This window comes from Schistocerca cancellata, chromosome 1 (assembly GCF_023864275.1).
Source record: "Schistocerca cancellata isolate TAMUIC-IGC-003103 chromosome 1, iqSchCanc2.1, whole genome shotgun sequence".
Classification (NCBI taxonomy): Eukaryota; Metazoa; Arthropoda; class Insecta; order Orthoptera; family Acrididae; genus Schistocerca; species Schistocerca cancellata.
Window position 1 is genome coordinate 871,738,150 of NC_064626.1, and position 21,196 is coordinate 871,759,345.

At 42.6% G+C, this 21,196-nt stretch overlaps 1 long non-coding RNA gene across 1 annotated transcript in view; it reads left to right on the forward strand.

Annotated features, from left to right (window-relative positions):
• The first annotated feature begins 374 nt into the window (after positions 1 to 374).
• LOC126190142 (uncharacterized) overlaps positions 375 to 21,196 on the forward strand; it is a 143,637-nt gene continuing 122,815 nt past the window's right edge. The window contains exon 1 of the long non-coding RNA XR_007538261.1: positions 375 to 440. This is a non-coding gene — a long non-coding RNA (uncharacterized LOC126190142). The remainder of the gene's footprint in view (positions 441 to 21,196) is intronic.

The following is a 21,196-nucleotide window of genomic DNA, read 5'->3' on the forward strand; positions in this document are numbered from 1 at the left end:
TTTATCATCTGCATTTCTTCTTGGTGTAGCAATTTTAATGGCCAGTAGTGTATTTGTTTCAGAGAGAATTTGCAGCAGCTTTATAAATGTATCGAAAGGTGTACTGTAGTCTATGAAGCATTCTTTAGATGGCATGTAAGTATTTTGTTTGTATGTCCCGAATTATTGGCTTAATGACGTACTTCAGGGTTGTTTTGGCCACGGTGTGTGCAGTGGGACACGCATCCCTGCAGAGAACAGGTGCCGACTGGCAGTGCTCATGTGCGGACGCCACCTGCTGCAGCGACCAGACAATGGCAGCGGCGTGTCCTGTGTGCTGGTGGTGGCTGGTGGCGCTATAAATACGACGTGGGCGCGCGCCGCCGAGGCAGTGGCGGAGGAACGTTTGGACACTGCAGACTGCACGCCGCACTCCGACCAGAGCAACACGCCGAACACAGGTGGGTGGCTAGCTGCGGGCGCAACGCCTGCACCCCGCTGTCTGCTGTAATGCAGGTACCGTCACCGCTCGCGTCACATTTCTGCCTGCTAGTGCTGACATTCTAGTCTTCCCCCAAGTACGGATCGTGTGTGAGTTATTCGTGATATTTTGTCTTAAGTGTGTCTGCTCTCATGACGAACAATATCGCGGCTATGACTGTTTCTACAACTGTGACATGTCCGTACTTCGACCAAAGGCTTCCTACTTTGTATCAAAACATCACTATCAGTTGTTGCTTTATCATCTACATCTACACGACTACTCTGCAATTATCAATTAAGTGCCCGGCGGGGGGTTCATCTAACCATCTTCAAACTGTTTCCCTGCCGTTCCACTCTTGAAAAGCGCGCGAGGAAAACGAACATTTAAATCTTTCCGTGCAATCTCTGATTTCTCTTATTTGTTTTATGATGATCATTCCTTCCTATGTAGGTGAGCGTCAAAGAAATGCTTTCGCACTCTGAGGAAAATGTTGGTGGTTGAAATTTCGTGAGAAGATCCTGTCGGAACGAAAACGCCTTTGTTTTAACGATTGCCACCCCAATTGACGTATAAAATCCGAGGCGCTCTCTCCCCAGTTTCCCGACAATACATAACGAGCTGCCCTTCTCTGAATTTTTGTAATGTCCTCCGTCAATCTTATCCAATGCAGATCCTATACCGCACAGCAGTACTCGAGAAGAGGACGTACAGATGTAGTGTAGGCAGGCACTGCAATAGACCTGTCGTATTTTCTGAGAGTTCTGTCTTTAAACCGCAGTCTATAGTTTGCTTAACCCACGAATTTATCTAATCGACGTCCGCGGCTCGTGGTCGTGCGGTAGCGTTCTCGCTTCCCGCACACGGGGTTCGGGTTCGATTCCCGTCGGAGTCAGGGATTTTCTCTGCCTTGAGATGACTGGGTGTTGTGTGTCTTTCATCATCATTTCATCCTCATTCACTCGCAAGTCGCCGTAGTGGCGTTAAAAAACTTGTGGAATTGCGGCTGGACCGCCCTGCGAGGGGTCTCCCGGCCACCAATGCCATACGCTCATTATTATTATCTATTCGATCGTTATTTGTAAGTGTACTCCCGAAGTATTTCGATGAATTTACAGCGTTTAGATTTGCGTGCTGTATCGTGTAACTGAAATTTAGTGGATTCCTTTTAGTACTCATGTGGATGACTTAATACTTTTCATTCCTTAAGGTCAATTTCACACCATACAGATATCTTGTCTAAATCGTTTTGAAATTTGCTTTGATTATCTGATGACTTTATAAGACGGTAAATGACAGCATCATCCGTAAACAATCTTAGGAGACTCGGACTGTCTCCTAAATCGGTTATATAGATCAGGAACAGCAGAGGGCCTATATCACTGCCGTAGGGAGCGACAGATATTACTTCTGTTTTACCCGACGACTTTTTGTCAGTTACTATGAACTGTGATCTTTCTGACAGGAAATCACGAATCCAGCCGCACAACTGACAGGATACTTCACAGCCGAAGGACAGACCGTACGCTTAATTTTGGCTTATAGTATCAGCTCTTACTGTCTACGCCAATTTGGTGGTTTCCTGTAGACACCGCCGTGAACTTTACAACTCATGCAGCACTGCTCTCGTAGACAGCACTGAACTAACTGGTTGGACTATTGTACGTGACTTGACTGCATTTAGTTGCTCTCTATTGTTCTCTCCGAGCCTTACAGTGTATTTATATATGTACATCTCCGTGAGGTTCTGTGTGTCCTCCTCGAACATTCAGTGTATTTATAAGTGTACATCTCCCTAAAGAAGACTGCTTAAGATCAGATGCCTAGACCGGATAAAAAATAAAGAGGCACTAAATAGATTCGGTTAGGGGAAGAGGGAGGGGAATAAATTCATGGCACAATTTAGAAAAAGGAGGGGTATTTTTTCAGGAAACATCCTGAGGCATGAAGGAATTATTTTTGTAATGGTGGGAGGAGAGGAGGGGGAGAAAGTAGACGAAGACCGTTTGGCTACAGTAGGCGGGTTCAAATGACTGATGCATGGTGCAGAGAGGAAGAGACTCGATCATGACAGAATAACTTGGAGAACCGTATCAGACCAATCTTCGGACAAAGGCCACAAAAATTACACTTGTAATCATAACTATACACGTACATACGATGTCGTGTGCTCATTTATCTGTCATGCTTCAGTTAATACACTGATGGGGAAAAAAAATCGCAACACTAAACAATAATTAACGTATAGTAATGAAATTTCGTGGATATATTTGTCTAAGTAATATATTTAAGTGATTAATATTGCAAGACCACATGTTAATGTAAGTACGAGATAAGCCATGGCAAATGTGAAATCCTGGTACATTAATACCCAATGTAACCAGCAGAACGTTGAATGCAAGGATGAAAACGTGCGTGCAATGTCGTAGAGGTGCCAGATGTCAGTTTGTGGGATGAGTTCCATACCGACTGCACTTGGAATGTACTGGAATGCTGTTCATGAATGGCAGCACAACAGGTCGAATCACCAGACTGACGTACAGTTTTGCAATCAGGGTGCGTGGGATAACCAGGAGAGTGCTCCTGCTGTCACACGAACTCGCACTGCAGGTTGTAATGGTACTTGAATTACTTAACCATTACGGCACCTCACCTCAATCTCTCGATACCAGCAATATTCTACTGTGATTCTGTAAAATAGTTAACATATTTCTGTGACAACATTCAGATTTGATTTCATTAATGTAGAGGTACTTCGATACATCGATATGTATATATTGCAATGATGTTATTCTTATGTGTATTTTTTCTTTTGTCACTATGATCATTGACGTACTTGTAACTCTGATTTTTGGGCGCGTAAGCGGTTATTAGAAAGTCAAGTTTTGGTCGCCATGTTAAAAAGAAGCAAATTGTAGTCAGTTTATGAAATGTGAACTTTAACAGTGAGGAAGATATTTTCAAGTATGTTTTATATTGTGAAGTGATGTTTTGGAACGAGTTACGTGATATTGCAACAAAAGTAATAAAAAGGAAGCGGAACTTAAATTCGGAGTGCTGATTACTTATTTACATCACCATTGTCCTAACTTGCAAAAGTTTAATCTTCAAGAATGGTTTATGAAACACATCTATAAAACTTTTGAATATCGCAGAATAACACCTAGGCCTCTTCGCAGCCGAGCTTGGAATCATCACTACCTAGATTTTCGACGATTGAGCCATGAGTTCACAACGAGACCAGCGTGGGAAACACGAAAAGATGAGTGCCTAGTTTATCCATTATTTCAAGAAATGACTTTATTAACTGTGCTCTAATGACACCTGCCACATAATATAACTTTGTTGTTGCCCGAAAATGCAATATTTAGCAGCGTGAGCAACACTACAATCATAATTAATTTTTGACCTTTGTTGTGGTAGGGTTGTTAGAAGGAGTAGGTCCAGTGTGTTTAGCACGCAGACAGATTGGTTGCAGTTCGTCAACTGGCCTTCTTGTGACCAACACACGGCCATTACTGGCACCGAGGCAGAACCAGCTTTCATCAGAAAACAGAACAGACATCCACCCTTCCCTGCAATGAGCTCTCGCTCGATACTACTGAAGTCGCAAATGGCGGTGGTTGGGGTTCTTCTGGGTTAGTGAAACGCACACTCCAGGACGTTTGGTTCGGACCTTTTTTGAAGTAACCGATTTACAACAGTTCTTCTGTCACTCGTGGCAACTGCTGCTCACGTTGCTGCTGCAGATGCAGTGTGATGCACCAGAGCCATACGCTGAACACGGTGGTCATCCCTCTCGGGAGTGCCACGTGGCTATCCACAGCTACTGCGACTGTAGATGCCAGTGACCATCGCTGCCAGCAGTCATGTACAGTGGCTACATTCCCGCCAAGTCTTTCTGGAATATCGCAGAAAGAACGTCCAGCTTCATGTAGCCCTATTACACGACTTCGTTCGTCCTCAGTGAGATCTTAATAATAGCGACTTTGTCGCCTTAAAGGAATTCTCGACTAACGTCAACCCCCTATGTTCAGTCTCAAAGGTAACTAACACTCACGACCGTTACAGCGTGTATTTAAAGCAAACTTGATTTGTATCCTCATAGTGGCGCTATTAGTGCCAGTCCTACATGACTGACGCGAAATCTGAGTAGATATCACCTTTTATGTGTGGAAACATGGGTACCAACTTTATGTTGCACAACTCCTTCTTGGTGTTGCGATTTTTTACCGTCAGTACACTAACGAGAAGAAAGGGTATGACACGGTGTCGACAGTTTTCAGTATGCGATCCAAAAAAAAAAAAAAAAAGGATGGGGCTTATGGAGAGAGTGTTTTTACCTACTACATATACAACCTAAGTATTTGAGTTTCACTACTGGAGTACAAAAAACATGCTATACCAGTACCGAAAATTAACAGTAAAAGATCACGTATTTTGTCTTGCACATATTGCCTAATCATTAGAATTCATTGTAACAAATCAATACCTCAAAAACAAACTAGTATGACACTGCTTGTTGGTAGATCTTGTGAGACTGATTCAGCCACCTGACTGGAAAAGAAACTATCGCTTCGCTACTATTGACCTCTTCCCTGTGAGAAATGTTAACTCTTGCTCCAAAAGAACACAACTAAAGCTCCTGTCGTGCCTGTCTTGTGGGCTTTAGATGGCTCAGTGCGAACGCATCTCAAATATGTTCGACATTTACATCAAATGTGCATGGCTGCACAGTGCTCCTCCCTTTGCATTTGCAAGAAACTTCCAAGAATTTTTTATGACAATCATAAAGCTGCTGGTGCAGAAGCGGCTTCTTGGTGAGTCGATGATAAATGCACGTTGCACTCGAACAGTGAATTGACTCCACGCAGATTCCAAAGCATAAAATGAGTAGCCGCCATGTTGTTACAAACAAACAACAGCTCATCTGCGTCAAAACTTTGTGCCTCTCTCTACCCATTGACATGGGGAATGTGTTTCTATCTCTTATAGGGAGACTATAATAAACAACTGAAATCTGATTTTTTTTTTCTTTTTTAATCACACGGTGCGTAGGTATGGTAGAATTTGACCCAGTGCATTATTCAAACCTTTGAAAATACGCACAGTTTTATGTCACCTAGCTATTATTTCCAGTGTTGCACAACCACGTGTACATACTGCTCCACAGTACTACCATTATCATTACAAAACTGCTAACGGTAAATTTTCCCCCAAAGTATCGGCCAGCGCGGTTGCGGGGTCCCTGAGACCGCGAGGTCCATAGCGTGTGCTGCATGCGCTACACGGATAAACCGTCTCTAAGCTAAACCGAAACACCTCGCGAGGCATAAAGGGAACTCCCAGACATATAGCTCTCCAAAACTCCCGTTGACCGTTGAATTACTATAAACATGGCTTATCCAATATAATTACCTTCGGGCTTGTCGTACATAAAAACAACGGTCGGGATCGTCCACACAAGTCTTTGTGACACCACCTGGTTAGTGGCGTGGCCCGTTTGACAATTTGACAATGAACACGCACCCCGTGTAGCTCGCAATAGCTATGCTTCTCCCTTCGCCCAGATCGATGTCCTCGTACGTTACAAAATGACCAGACAACAGCATAGTTAAGTCTGTGTGGAAAACCTTCTCATTGAAGAGATATCTTTGCATGAGCAACTTAAAATATTAACAAACTCAAATGAATGATATTTGAAACTGTTCAGACCATACCTTCTACAATTTACAGGTCAAGATTTTAAAAGAGTCGAAAACTTGAGGCTCTCTGTTCAGCTCATTTTTTGTATTTAAAGCAATTTTCTCATTTCTTTAATTTTGTTTTGCCTTTTCCATTCTTTATACTGTGTAACAGGTAATCCATATCATGTTTTCAGACGTCTTATTTGTATAAGGTACATAGATTTTAATGTTTCCGTGACCTCATCGACAATCTTGCAGTATAATTTATGATGCGATTTTATCCTGTATTCGTCAATTTTTCTTAGTATGCACAAAAGTCTTCTCCTTGATTCCATTGATATTTAAATGACATAAATAACAAAGAATTTAAGTCCTTGTAGTGTAATGAACTGGGTATTTTTACAACACTAGTTTGAAAAATAGATACTGTCTACAGTGCAGTCTGAATCACATTTATCATTTACGCCAGCTGTAGTACGTATGCCAGCGCAAACAATTCTTGAATTCATCAGTTCCTTTTTTCATCTGTTACCGTACTGGTTTTCAGTTTCTCGTAGCTCTTTATGTCAGTATTGTGATACTAAAAATCTGTAGTTTGACATGTAAAAATGAGTAGCAAGTAGATTTAAATTATTAGTTTGTAGTGTGGCTGTGTGTATAAAATATTATCAATGACAGCCTTGCCAGTCACTACATCTCTCGTTGCAAACTGTGTAAAGGAAGTTACGCTGTATAAATGAGACGGGACCCTAGCATGCAACCATAATATAGGCACTCTAGAAAATTAAATCTCCACTTCTTTGTAGTAGAAGTTAAAAAACCTTAAAAAAGCGTCAAGCTGATTCATGAATAGCTCAGCATTGTCAGCTCAAGCACTATATATCATGATTATTACAATTAGCTTTTCATTCATTTCGACTTACGCAGCTTAAACGTCAAAATGGTGATCACTGGGAAACATAAGAATATCACAGGTTTATATCTGTATCCTTGCCTATTGTGAGAGGTTCAAATGGTTCAAATGGCTCTGAGCACTATGGGACTTAACTTCTTTGGTCATCAGTCCCCTAGAACTTAGAACTACTTAAACCTAACTAACCTAAGGACATCACACACATCCATGCCCGAGGCAGGATTCGAACCTGCGACCGAAACGGTCGCGCGGTTCCAGACTAAAGCGCCTAGAACCGCTCGGCCACTCCGGCCGGCGTTGTGAGAGGTTCCTTCACCTTCATTCTGTACTGATTTGCAGTAAATGAATACGTAGTGAACAACGCAAACTAGCCACAGACTGCACACAGCACAGCCAGTGATTTTCATATAGAGCGCTACGTAACGTTGCCAATAAGAAAACATAAACAGCCTACTTACATAAAGAAAACATAAACAGCCTACTTACAGTAGCTCTATCTACCCACATTCAGCATTTCTACTTGAGAATTTCAATGGTGTTCAGAATGACATAGTTAGGTCTGCATTACTTTTTTTGGTTAAGTTTACAGTTGATGTAAGTAATTCAAAGTTGATTAACTTTATTTTTGGCCCTCCAATATTTTGTTGCAATAGATTTCCTTTAACCTTCTTTTCATCGTAGTAAGGTTTCAGAATTAAAACTTTCGGTTCTTGTAACGTCTTTTAACACTTGTAAACTGAACTCCGAATGATCGATTAAAGGTGCTGTTCCGTTAAATTTCTCTCATCACTGTACCATCTGCAGGTAAGACTCCATCCGTAAACCTCATCGACAGGAATCAATCCTCTAGATAACGAGTAACAAACAGAAACAGCCAGTCTAAATCTATATTAAACCATCTCACAGAGCTATTCCTCTGAGGTTGATCATGATGAGTCAAAAGGGAACAAATCCAACATTTACATAGTTTGTTGCCGAATCTATTTTAGAAGGACGGTCTCAGTTATGTAAATCTGACACCTCTCCGTGCCACACCCACTCCGTCACAATATGATTCTCAGCTGAAAGATAGTTTCACAAGGGTCTTAGGTACTCTGCACCTAGTTAAGACAGGCTCTTGGATTGAAAAGGTTGTAACTTAGTAATTATTACTTAATTATTAACGTATCACCTGCTTCACATCTCTTTCGTTACTGTTGCCAAGCAGCTATATTTTCCTCACATCTCCTGCTTTGTCTGAAACAGTTTCCCAGAGCCATCTGAGCCTTAGTTACGTCGACATCTGCTTGAGACTCTTCCATATACACACAACAACAGAAATTTTGCATCATCCCGGTTCCCAGAACTCCCGAAAACAGACGTTGACTGTGGATATTGTATCATAGACACAGTCCCTTTGACTGTTCAGAGATATGCAACAGCAGCGCCTATTAGACGGGAAGGGTCCGAGAGCCGATCAGTTCCAGTTATTCCACCAGGAAGGAGGTGCACGGCTCGTGTTATCTGTAGGTCAACCATGCCTAGACTGTCAGTTCCGCGGTTCGATCGCGTTCGCATTGTTACTTTGTGCCTGGAAGGGCTCTCAACAAGGGAAGTGTCCAGGCGTCTCGGAGTGAACCAAAGCGATGTTTTTCGGACGTGGGGAGGAGACACAGAGAGACAGGAACTGTCGATGACATGCCTCGGTCAGGCCGCCCAAGGGCTACTACTGCAGTGGATGACTGCTACCTACGGATTATGGCTCGGAGGAACCCTGACAGCAACGCTACCATGTTGAATAATGCTTTTCGTGCAGTCACAGGACGTCGTGTTACGACTCAGACAGTGCGCATCTTTACTCCCGATGTCCATGGTGAGGTCCATCTGTGCAACCACGACACCATGCAGTGCGGTACAGATGGGCCCAACTACATGCCGAATGGACCGCTCAGTATTGGCATCATGTTCTCTTCACCGATGAGTGTCGCATATGCCTTCAACTAGACAATCGTTGGAGACGTGTTTGGAGGCAACCTGGTCAGGCTGAACGCCTTAGACACACTGTCCAACGAGTGCAGCAGCAATTTGAGCAGCAGTTGGCACCACAGTGACACAACGAACTGATACAAATCGGTTACTTCAAGCACAGCTCCGAGCCAGACGCCCTGTGCGTGCATTCCATTGACCCCAGACCACCGCCATTTGTGACATCAGTGGTGTCATACGAGAGCTCACTGGAGGGCAGGTTGGAGGTCTGTTGTGTTTTCTGATGAGAGCTGGTTCTCCCTCGGTGCCAGTGATGGCCGTGTGTTGGTTAGAAGGAGGCTGGTTGAGGGCCTGCAACCAACCTATCTGCATGCTAGACACACTGGACCTAAATCTGGTCTAGGGTGCGATTTTATATGACAATAGGAGCGCTCTAGTGGTTATCCCACGCACCCTGACTGCCAATCCTTACATCAGTCTGGTGATTCGACCTGTTGGGCTGCCATTAATGAACAATATTCCAGGGGGCGTTTTCCAACAGGACAACGCTCGCTCACTTAGACCTAACCATCATGCTCTACAGAGTTCCAACATGTTGCCTCGGCCTGTTCGATGACCAGATCTGTCTCCAGTCGAGAACGTATAGGTCACCGTCGGACGACAGCACCAGCGTCATCCATAGGCAATATTATCTGCCCGTAAATTGACCGACCTGGTGCTCCAGGCATGGAATTCATTCCCACAAACCGACATCCGGCACCTGAACAACACAATGCTTGCATGTTCGCATGCCTGCATTCAACGTTCTGACAGTTATACCTGTTATTAATGTACCAGACTTCCATACTTGCAACGGCTTATATCGCGCTTACATTAACCTGTGATCTTGCAACGTTAGTCACTTAAACTTGTTATCCAGGTAAATTTATTCCCGAAATTCAATTACTTAACATAATTTTTTTGTTGTTGTTGCGATTTTTTCCCATCAGTGTATAACAGATGTAGGCAGGAAAAATATTTATTGTTCCACATGGAAAACTGTGAAATATAGTTGTCTTTCTGTGGGCCCTATTTCTCTCTACCACTTCCCATTTTTTCTTTGCTGACGCCATCCCTCTCCGTCACCTCCTTAACATTTTTACCGTCCACCGAGTACAATCCAGCTCATCCTCAATTACTCTAATTTGCCCTTCTGTTCAACTAGCTCAGTGTTCCGTGCATGTATACTACGATACCACGGAAGACTGGCTCTACTGCATTCCTACCAACATCCTCGTAAAACTTGCAACCCACAAATCGCCATCTGGAACCTGAACAACGCAATGCTTGCACGTTTTCATGCTTGCATTCAACGTTCCGACGGCTATACCTGTCATTAATGTACCAGACTTCAAGATTATGGTTGTTAACAAACAATACAGGAACTTAGGCCAAATAATAAACTTAAAATTTTATTTATCATCTACAACAAACGGATACTACGTTACTATCTGACACATGAAGCCTAAAATTGTCGTAAGTGACAGTTAAAACGCAGTTATATGGAAATATATCCATCTTTGAAGTGCAGAACACGATTTATAAATAGATAATAGAATTCTACACGATGTTTTACCAAACGGAAATCATAAAATGAAGTTTTCACTTATTCAGACAGGAAAATATACAGGGTGTCCCAAAAAAAGCACCGATAAGCCTTAAGGACAGGTTCCTTACACCAAAACAAGAAGATGTCTAGTAAACAAGTGCTCTAAAATACGTGCCTTAAGCGGCATGAGCACTCGTTCAGTAGAAGAGATGTATTCCACACTAGCGAAGATGAACAAGTGCTCATGGCTCTTAAAGTATGCGTTTTAGGCTCTTATGATTACGGCACTTTTTTTCCTTGATTTTATCCATACAACCTCCTTCCAAAATATAGAAAACAAAGTCCTTGTAGTAGAAGAAATCTGTTTCATAGTATCGAAGGTGGACAAGTGCTCATACCTCATAAGATACACATTTTAAAGCCCATGTTTACTAGACATTTTTTCTTGTTTTTGTGTAAGAAACCTGTCCCTTAAGGTTGTCGGTGCTTTTTTTTGGGATACGCTGCACATTTGGTACTTATTATAACCAGCTCCCTTTCCGCTCACGAAAACACAGCAGTCGGCCTGTCAAAAAAATTGCTCGTCTAATGACAGTCCATCGGATCCATGTAAGGATCTGCAAAATTTTATGTGAACATTGCTTACTGGAGACCATTGCTCCTTCTTTAATCAAGCGATGAAACGCAGTGACTACGGTGCTATATTCGGAGTACAACGACACTTCGGCGAACGCCAAGTCTGATCGTTTTCTTGATTTGCTGCCCTATCTGTGATGACACTGATATTAAAAAGGCGTTAAATACTAACTTTTTTTACATCCTTCCTTGAGTCCTTATTCCCATTGTGCCATCTGGTAAAATAGCATTAGCTCTGAATTTTGGAATTAGAAACAACTCTCCTTGCTTTAGTTCCTCGAAAAATAAATGCCGAAGATTTTGAGCGATTCTCAGAATGAATCATCCACTCTCTAGTGGGTTATTCGTTGTTTTGGAACTTCCAGTCACTGGCACTCTAATCCGAACCATCGTGTTCCGCCAGACGCCCCCGTCGACTATTTGGAGATAGCTGTCTACAGCAGCTGTCCTAGCGAGTTAGAATTCAAAGTTTTTACTTCTTGTGTGTCAGTTAACCGCAGAGCGATTTCCACAAACGGAAATGTTTGGTAGACCAGTCCATTACTCATGAGTTCAACTTATCCGTGACATGAACTACAACGGGAGTTAACAACCAGACTGCGTAACAACAAAACGCCTATGGAATTTTCTTCAGTTGACGGGAGAAAATCAAAACAAACGTTTCCAGACATACTCCCAAGTGTCCTTATAAGTGAGCAGAAGGCAGTACGCTGAGGCGGACGGAATTTAGCACATCTGTCCTCCAGCTAATCGTGCCTTACAGATGACTCACTATTACTTAGTATACAAAACTCGGGTGTCACAGCGCTAAGACGATATTTTAAAACATCCTCTTTACTGTCTCGTATTCTATGCTGCTTGCGGAACAACAACGTTTCAAACAATCGATGGAGTACGTGCCATTGCTCCCGTACATGTGCTTAACAAAGATACTAACAGCTCGTCAAAATACATGCAAATTGTTTCTTCAAAAATTCTTTGGAAATCCGTAGCGTCTGACACCCGCGAATAATACAGCTTTCGAGGTTTCCATTCTTCAGGCAATTGACCAAGTTTTCTATTTATACTGTAGTATCTGCGGACGTGCAGAGGGACCGCCACGCGAGGCGGCTTTGTTGATATTGGCCTTTTCTTCGAAAACAACGACGTCCTCAAATATATAGTTGTACGTCAGAGAGCTAGACGAGCCGATAGGTAAATAGTAATCAAACCCCGGAACCATCAGCTCTGACCGCGACGCTGCCAAATAGTATTGCGCCGAAGGGGAGGCATTGACGAAAGGCAGAATGAGGCAAACACACGTCAGGGCCTTCCCTGCGAAGGGCGGGCTCCAACCAGGCAGCTATCTTTAACCATTTTTTGACTACTCGCGATCCTTCTACCTGGAAACACACTTACAGAGCGACCGCGCCTACGCGTCGTCACAGATTTTGTCGAAATGTATGGTATACGGAAGGATTGGCCAGAAACGCCTATGATAGATGAGTATGTGCCAAGCAAGATCGTAAGAGACGGAAAAGAGCCACCGTGGTACAACAACCGAATTAGAAAACTGCTGCGGAAGCAAAGGGAACTTCACAGCAAACATAAACATAGCCAAAGCCTTGCAGACAAACAAAAATTACGCGAAGCGAAATGTAGTGTGAGGAGGGCTATGCGAGAGGCGTTCAATGAATTCGAAAGTAAAGTTTTATGTACTGACTTGGCAGAAAATCCTAAGAAATTTTGGTCTTATGTCAAAGCGGTAGGTGGATCAAAGCAAAATGTCCAGACAATCTGTGACCAAAATGGTACTGAAACAGAGGATGACAGACTAAAGGCCGAAATACTAAAAGTCTTTTTCCAAAGCTGTTTCACAGAGGAAGACTGCACTGTAGTTCCTTCTCTAGATTGTCGCACAGATGACAAAATGTTAGATATCGAAATAGACGACAGAGGGATAGAGAAACAATTAAAATCTCTCAAAAGAGGAAAGGCCGCTGGACCTGACGGGATACCAGTTCGATCTTACACAGAGTACGCGAAGGAACTTGCCCCCCTTCTTGCAGCAGTGTACCGTAGGTCTCTAGAAGAGCGTAGTGTTCCAAAGGATTGGAAAAGGGCACAGGTCATCCCCGTTTTCAAGAAGGGACGTCGAACAGAAGTGCAGAACTATAGACCTATATCAGTTGTAGAATTTTGGAACACGTATTATGTTCGAGTATAATGACTTTTCTGGAGACTAGAAATCTACTCTGTAGGAATCAGCATGGGTTTCGAAAAAGACGATCGTGTGAAACCCAGCTCGCGCTATTCGTCCACGAGACAGAGGACCATAGACACGGGTCCCCAGGTAGATGCCGTGTTTCTTGACTTCCGCAAGGCGTTCGATACAGTTCTCCACAGTCGTTTAATGAACAAAGTAAGAGCATATGGACTATCAGACCAATTGTGTGATTGGATTGAAGAGTTTCTAGATAACAGAACGCAGCATGTCATTCTCAATGGAGAGAAGTCTTCCGAAGTAAGAGTGATTTCAGGTGTGCCGCAGGGGAGTGTCATAGGACCGTTGCTATTCACAATATACATAAAAGACCTTGTGGATGACATCGGAAGTTCACTGAGGCTTTTTGCAGATGATGCTGTGGTGTATCGAGAGGTTGTAACAATGGAAAATTGTACTGAAATGCAGGAGGATCTGCAGCGAATTGAAGCATGGTGCAGGGAATGGCAATTGAATCTCAATGTAGACAAGTGTAATGTGCTGCGAATACATAGAAAGAAAGATCCCTTATTATTTAGCTACAAAATAGCAGGTCAGCAACTGGAAGCAGTTAATTCCATAAATTATCTGGGAGTACGCATTAGGAGTGATTTGAAATGGAATTATCATATAATGTTGATCGTCGGTAAAGCAGATGCCAGACTGAGATTCATTGGAAGAATCCTAAGGAAATGCAATCTGAAAACCAAGGAAGTAGGGTACAGTACGCTTGTTCGCCCACTGCTTGGATACTGCTCAGCAGTGTGGGGTCCGTACCAGATAGGGTTGATACAAGACATAGAGAAGATCCAACGGAGAGCAGCGTGCTTCGTTACAGGATCATTTAGTAATCGCGAAAGCGTTACGGAGATGATAGATAAACTCCAGTGGAAGACTCTGCAGGAGAGACGCTCAGTAGCTCGGTACGGGCTTTTGTCAAAGTTTCGAGAACATACCTTCACCGAGGAGTCAAGCAGTATATTGCTCCCTCCTACATATATCTCGCGAAGAGACCATGAGGATAAAATCAGAGAGATTAGAGCCCACACAGAGGCATACCGACAATCCTTCTTTCCACGAACAATACGAGACTGGAATAGAAGGGAGAACCGATAGAGGTACTCAAGGTACCCTCCGCCACACACCGACAGGTGGCTTGCGGAATTCGGATGTAGATGTAGATGTAGAAACAAAAGTGAGTGAAGTGGGAGATTCAGATAGCCAAGCGTTTGGAAAAAAAATACCACTTTTGGTGCGTGTCGTCCGAAGCATGAACTATTTATGTTATTTTTGGTTACAGGCAGCGTTTGGCGCAGCGAATGGTAATCTGAGGGTCGCGGTTTCGAGTACGTGTGTGGAATGTATTTTTTTCTGTTTTTAATTCTTGCGCTACTTCCATTGCAAATAAACTGAAATAATGCCCAATGTATGGTATTTATTAAAATTTTCCTAAAAGGCACGAAAAGGAAAGGCAAAATATAGGAATATTGTCATTACTTTATCAAAATCTGTGGAACTTACAACAGCTTTATACAAAAACGTTTTGACTGATGCGATGAAGCAGGGGAACAAATTTCTTGGGTTAATTGACTCGTGGGTAGGACTAACAAATCCACATTTAAACGACGAGATTTTTCAGGATGAAGAAGGGTTGCCACCATACAATAATGAAGTGATTACTCCCATGCCCACTCCGGCACTGCAAGCAAGCCTGCGAAGTCTGTTTTCATCATCAGGTAAAGAATTTCATCAAAAAGCTTCAAAACTGGCTTTTCTCATTGAAAGACAAAAAGAGATCATATCCTGAGAAGACTGCATCAAAATACCTTCCACTGTACATCATCAGCTATCCTCGCCAATATTAGACGTTACGCATCGTTTGCTGCCAAACTGTGCGATCAGAGAGAGCCTTTTAGGAATGTATGCCAAGTTTGCTATTCAGTGAAAACCTGCTTCCCCTGGCTTTACGGCGAATATGTCCCAAGCACGTGTAAATCAAGAACTGCAAAATAGCAAAAGTATCTCATTTTATACATGAAATTCTCATATATCGGTTACGACCCTTACCCTGCAAATTTATGAAATTATTAAGAAATACTGTACAATATATTCACCATTGTTTCGGTTTATTTTGCAGTATAAGTAACGTAAAAATTGAAAATAAAAACGGATCCCGTCTAGGGACTAGACCGCACGAATCCTCGGAGTACCGTTGTGTAGTCTTTCCGCTGCGCCAGCTGGTGTTTGGAACTATGCTAACGTAAATGGCTCGTCCCTCGCCCGACCCGCGCCAAAAGTACTGTTTTTTCCTGCCCTTGCCATCTGGAGGTCCTACTTCTGCCACTTTTACCACTGGCCAAGCCCTGCACATACCACAGATTTGGATGAAATCGGTGCTGACGAGCAGGCACTGTCCCCTTGTGAGAGTCTGGCTGTTCCTAAGGTGAGCAAGGACCTTCGCCTGGTTAGTAGTTATGTGCTCATCCACCTCTTCCCAGCTCTGTGGAAAATCTTCGAGAGATTTTACCTACTCATACTACTGCAACGTATCGAAGCTGTGGTCATAATACCCGAGGAGCAGTTGGCGTTTCACCTGAGCAGCTACTCCTCACACTTGTGGAGCACTCCTATAACGCTCTCGTCCGGCCATCGAGGCTTAAATTTTCTGTGGTGTTCCTCAGTTTCTGAAGACAAAAAATGTCGGGATGGTTTCTTTGAAATTGACACGGCCAATTTAGTATTCAGCTCTAATATTCCTTCCTTCCGTCCTTCCTTCCTGTAGCCACCCAGGGCCTGTGCTTATACTGGGTGAGCAGGAATTCCACTGACAATATTTCGGAATTGTCCAGGGATATTTTCTGTGGTATAAAGGACCACTCATGCTTACCAGTGCTTCATTACAGAGTAGCTACGTTAGTCTCTCGTCATACCCCTATTTATCTTGGTATCTATATTTTACTGAAAATACCTGCACAACAGTGCAAATGTGTGCTCTTTGTATCTTATTTTGAAACAAACTTCCCATACATTCGCGGTAGGCCTACTTTCTGTTGACAACAGTGATGCCCACTTTAGTCTTCCCCGTTAAGCTTGAATTCAGTACTCCTCGGTTGTGTCTCGGGTTTGCTTTTCCAACAGTGCTAGTTCTACGTTAACAGGAGTGTGGATAGGTTTACTGGCGAAGACTTGGCCGATGTGCACGTCGTGTATGGGTTTACTGAATGCAATGGAAGACCAGCAAAACGACGCTATTCTGAGCTGCGTCTGCACTAGCGGAAGACACATCACAGTACCGTAGCGTCTGTGTCAGGGTTGCTGCATTACGCTGTTATGTGTTGTACTTTTAGTGATTGAATATTACAGGCTTTTTCGTTGTTTTGAAGAAAAATTAAGTCATAAACAAAACAAATAATAATTGCCTTATTGCACTGTAGCGAGCTACCGGATATCGCAGGTCTCGTACAGCAAAATAGTCAGGAAGAATCACTGAAATTGTGAAATAATGTGTCTGTCACCAATGGCACAAAATGTCTGTAATAAATCATTTGGTGTTGTGTTAACAGGCGAGTCGAATTGTGAATTACTTGTACGTAACAACTTGCTGTTTTAGTTCAAAATGGCTCTGAGCACGATGGGACTTAACTTCTGAGGTCATCAGTCCCCTAGAACTTAGAACTACTTTAACTAACCTAAGGACATCACACACATCCATGCCCGAGGCATGATTCCAACCTGCGACCGTAGCGGTCGCGCGGTTCTAGACTGCAGCGCCTAGAACCGCTCGGCCACTCCAGCCGGCGCTGTTTTAGTTTTACTCCGTTTAGAATACTTGTCGTTACCGATAAGACGCTAATCTGAGTTACACATTAGATCTGTCTTGCTATTGGTTAGTTCAGTTTATCACGGAGAGTTTTGAATGCGGATGTTATTTCGTCTTCTAATCCAACAAAATATTTTTTCTTAATTCTTGTTGTACTGGTTGTATTGCTGTTTGGCCTTTCTCAAACAAGTCAAAAAAGGCAATTTTTAGTTTATGTCACTGATAAATACGTGTGAAGTGCCCCAGTGTACAGGAAAAACATAACATCTCTATCTTGCAACATGTCCATTTGAGGACAATTGTGTCGGTGTGTCGTCGACCACTTCATGATTTGCCACTGCGGGAACAGTGTCCCATCAGCGTTGCTACTGGCGGGTGTTCATGTGTCATTCAAGAACAGCGACACATTCTGAGTTGTCATACTTTTCAAGAACAAAGTAAGTTGAATGTAATTTTTAATCTCACTGATTATTACGATGTCTATGTTCATACAAGCTGTGCACCTTACATTACAATGTCCTTGAGACATGCATCCAAGTCCGAAGGACATATATTAAGCGCCCTACTTGACAAAATCATTAGGAATTGCATGTATATCTGAAGGGTATTGCCACGTAACTAAGGTATAGACACTGTATCAAAATGAACACTGTAATAGTCGACGATATAGATGCTTTGACGAGCTAAAACGACGACAGTAAAAAAATGTTTAGCTCTGCCTGTGCGGGAATCTCAAGTGCGAGTGCAAGCGATATATACAACGTGACATAAAAGTAATCAAAGCGCAGATGAGTGACCCAGACAACAACGGAACATCTCTGAAATGCAATGCGTTACAGTGTAGAAGAAAAAATGGTAATTTCTGCTATAAAGAAAGCTCATATCGAATCCCTTTTCTCAGAAAATGTGTTTCTCCATTGTATAAGCCCATTTATGATTCTGTGTTTTCGTAAATTGGGTTCCTTAAATTGTACATAATTTGTGTTCCATATTAATTCTCTGCCTCGTGATGTTTGGGTGTTGTGTGCTGTCCTTAGGTTAGTTAGGTTTAAGTAGTTCTAAGTTCTAGGGGACTGATGACCATAGATGTTAAGTCCCATAGTGCTCAGAGCCATTTGAACAATTTTGTTCCATATTAAATGGCATAACTTATAATTTTGCATTTTGCATTTTTGTAATAAAACAATTTCAGCTTGTTTTTCATTTGTTATTCTAACTTAAGTACTGATTTTATCTGAAGAAGGTTCGAATGACGTATAGCATTACAGTAAATAAAAAATATATATCTATACATTATCTGGGGTGAAAAAGAAGCAGACGTATCACATGAAGGGTCATAACAAAAACAAGAAAGTTTTTTTAATAAAGCAAAAAAAGTGACACAACTGAAAGAACAAATTAATAATTACCTGAAAACATCTCACATTCGATGAGAACGGAACTACATGTCCATCTTACAGCTGTGTAGCATATAATAGAATTTACTGCCAAAAATATTTGAAATTTAAAGGGAGCTTATGCTATTGAACTCTTCAAACCGCTTTTTCTCACGTAGTGCATTTTTGAGTTGTTAACTGTTCCTGCCGGGGTGCAGTATACATGTGCTGCGATGTGAGAGAGAACTGCGCATGTGATGTCCGCCGCCTTGTGTTGTTCTTCCGAGCTCCGGATGTAATCCAGCCGGCATTCCTTGAGCTCCACTACTGCTGAGGCAGGTTATTAGTCCTCTGACAGCCTTTTGACGTCAAATAGAGAAGACTGCGTCGGCTGCTTTTATAAATAGGCCTCTCGACCCCTGGCTCCTGAAGCCGTTGTTAATTCCGTGTGTTCCTTCACGCACAACCGGCGGATGTTAGAGATATGTAAAACCGTTCCTGCTTTTCTTGGCCAAGGCTGTTAATCCATCACATGTTGCTCTCAATAAATTCTCTCTGACGCCCAGATTAACTGTTTTAGTACACAGTACAACGTATATTTTGATACATTCGTTGCTGCTTGTATTCAAAATTAGTAGAGATAGTTGTGGCAAAGGATTTTTGGCTAAAAGTCCACAGTGGCTTCTCAATTCGGTGTATTATTGAAACAGAAGGAGAATTAGTTACGTGAATAAAAAACACTAGTGTTCCACAATGACGTTTATTTAATAGCTCGTTGTGTAACGGCTTTCGGCTTCTTAGGCCATCGTCAAATAACTTACACTTCAGCGTGAATTCGAAGCTCTATAAAGACTGCTGTATAAAGATTGCTGTACAAAGATATGTGACATTTTATGACTACATCGATATAAAACACAAGCATAATGTACTCTGAACAAAATAAATCTTATATTACTGTATATTCAAATATTAAAACCATGCGAATGTATAAGCCAAAAATGTTCAAGTCAGTAATGGCACAGGCTGCTATATCATGTGGGCAAACTGGTGAATGTGACGAAAAGACCGAATAAAGGGGGGGGGGGAAGTGGATGTGGAAGAGTTATAGCAAGTTTATTACCTAATGGCGAGAGAAATAAAACCTGGCTGCTACTTTAATTAGGGGGAGTAATGGAACTGTGTTGGTCACTAAGGAGATCTAATAGCTGTCCGCCAAGTTAGTAGCCGTTTGGTGATGATTTAAGCAGTCAGTCTGCAACTCTTTCACAAGCTTTTTGCCTTTAAGCTATGATTTCGAGAAGATCCTCTGCAGTGGTGGTGATGTCTTAGAAAAGAATGAAATAGAGTGCGTAATAACAATTATTCTGAGATAAAAGTAATGGTCGTAACACTTGCGACGTTTTATTGCTGAGAGCATAAATGAAGAAGCGCCGATAAACAAACAGAGGGTGATGTGAGAAGCCGGACGGTGTGGCCGAGCGGTTCTAGGCGCTTCAGTCTGGAGCCGCGCGACCGCTACGGTCGCAGGTTCGAATCCTGCCTCGGGCATGGATGTGTGTGATGTCCTTAGGTTAGTTAGATTTAAGTAGTTCTAAGTTCTAGGGGACTGATGACCTCAGATGTTGAGTCCCATAGTGCTCAGAGCCATTTGAACCATTTTTTTGATGTGAGAATGCTTCAGGTGATAAATGGGAAGCAGCGGTTTAGATAATGATGGCCTGACTAGAGTTACCGTTTCAAAATATAGAACAGTGTAACACTCGCTGACTGGATGCAAAACGACGCTAAATGCTTTTTGGTAACTGGTTAGCATTTTGGGTTCAGGTTTAGTGCGCAGTAACTGGCCAGAATACACAAACCGAAGACAGCAGCTGATCACGGATCAGCTGAGGGTCGCGGCCGACCCAATGTTCCCTAGCTTCTGCTATTCAGAAAACTAATGACCTGGATGCACAGAGACTGAAGAATCTGCATCGGAGGTCGTTGCAAAGTTCACTACCTACCTTATTTGCGTTTGGAGTGTGTTTGTTAAGACGGTTCATTGAAAAGAAAGAAGTAGCCAATCACAACTGAGCTTCTGCTAACAGAGTCTCGATTATAAATTATTTTAGTGAACCATGGGTGGCGTTTATGCCAAGCTGCGGGCCGTGATTTATTATAACGTATCTAACTGCTTCCGCTTCTGTAGCAGTGAGATCTGGTAGGAACGAGAGGTTACCCTTTCCATAAGAAACAGGTGGTCACACTACACTGATAGGGAGTGTGGGAAAGCTGTGAGAGTGTGCAGTGTTGTCCTGGAGCGTTGATAGGTAGCAGGGGATACCTTGACAGATATGGCGCAAAGACGAATAACTTCTATTGTCCGATTAAAATTACTTGATCGTTGACACTTCATGCATTGGAGCTAGTTTCCTCCAATCAGAGCGCTCAGCCTCACGTCTGAACCATTCGCCGTTGCCGAACTGCCACAACAACTGGTCTCTTCACTTCCAACTCCTTGTCCGGCTTT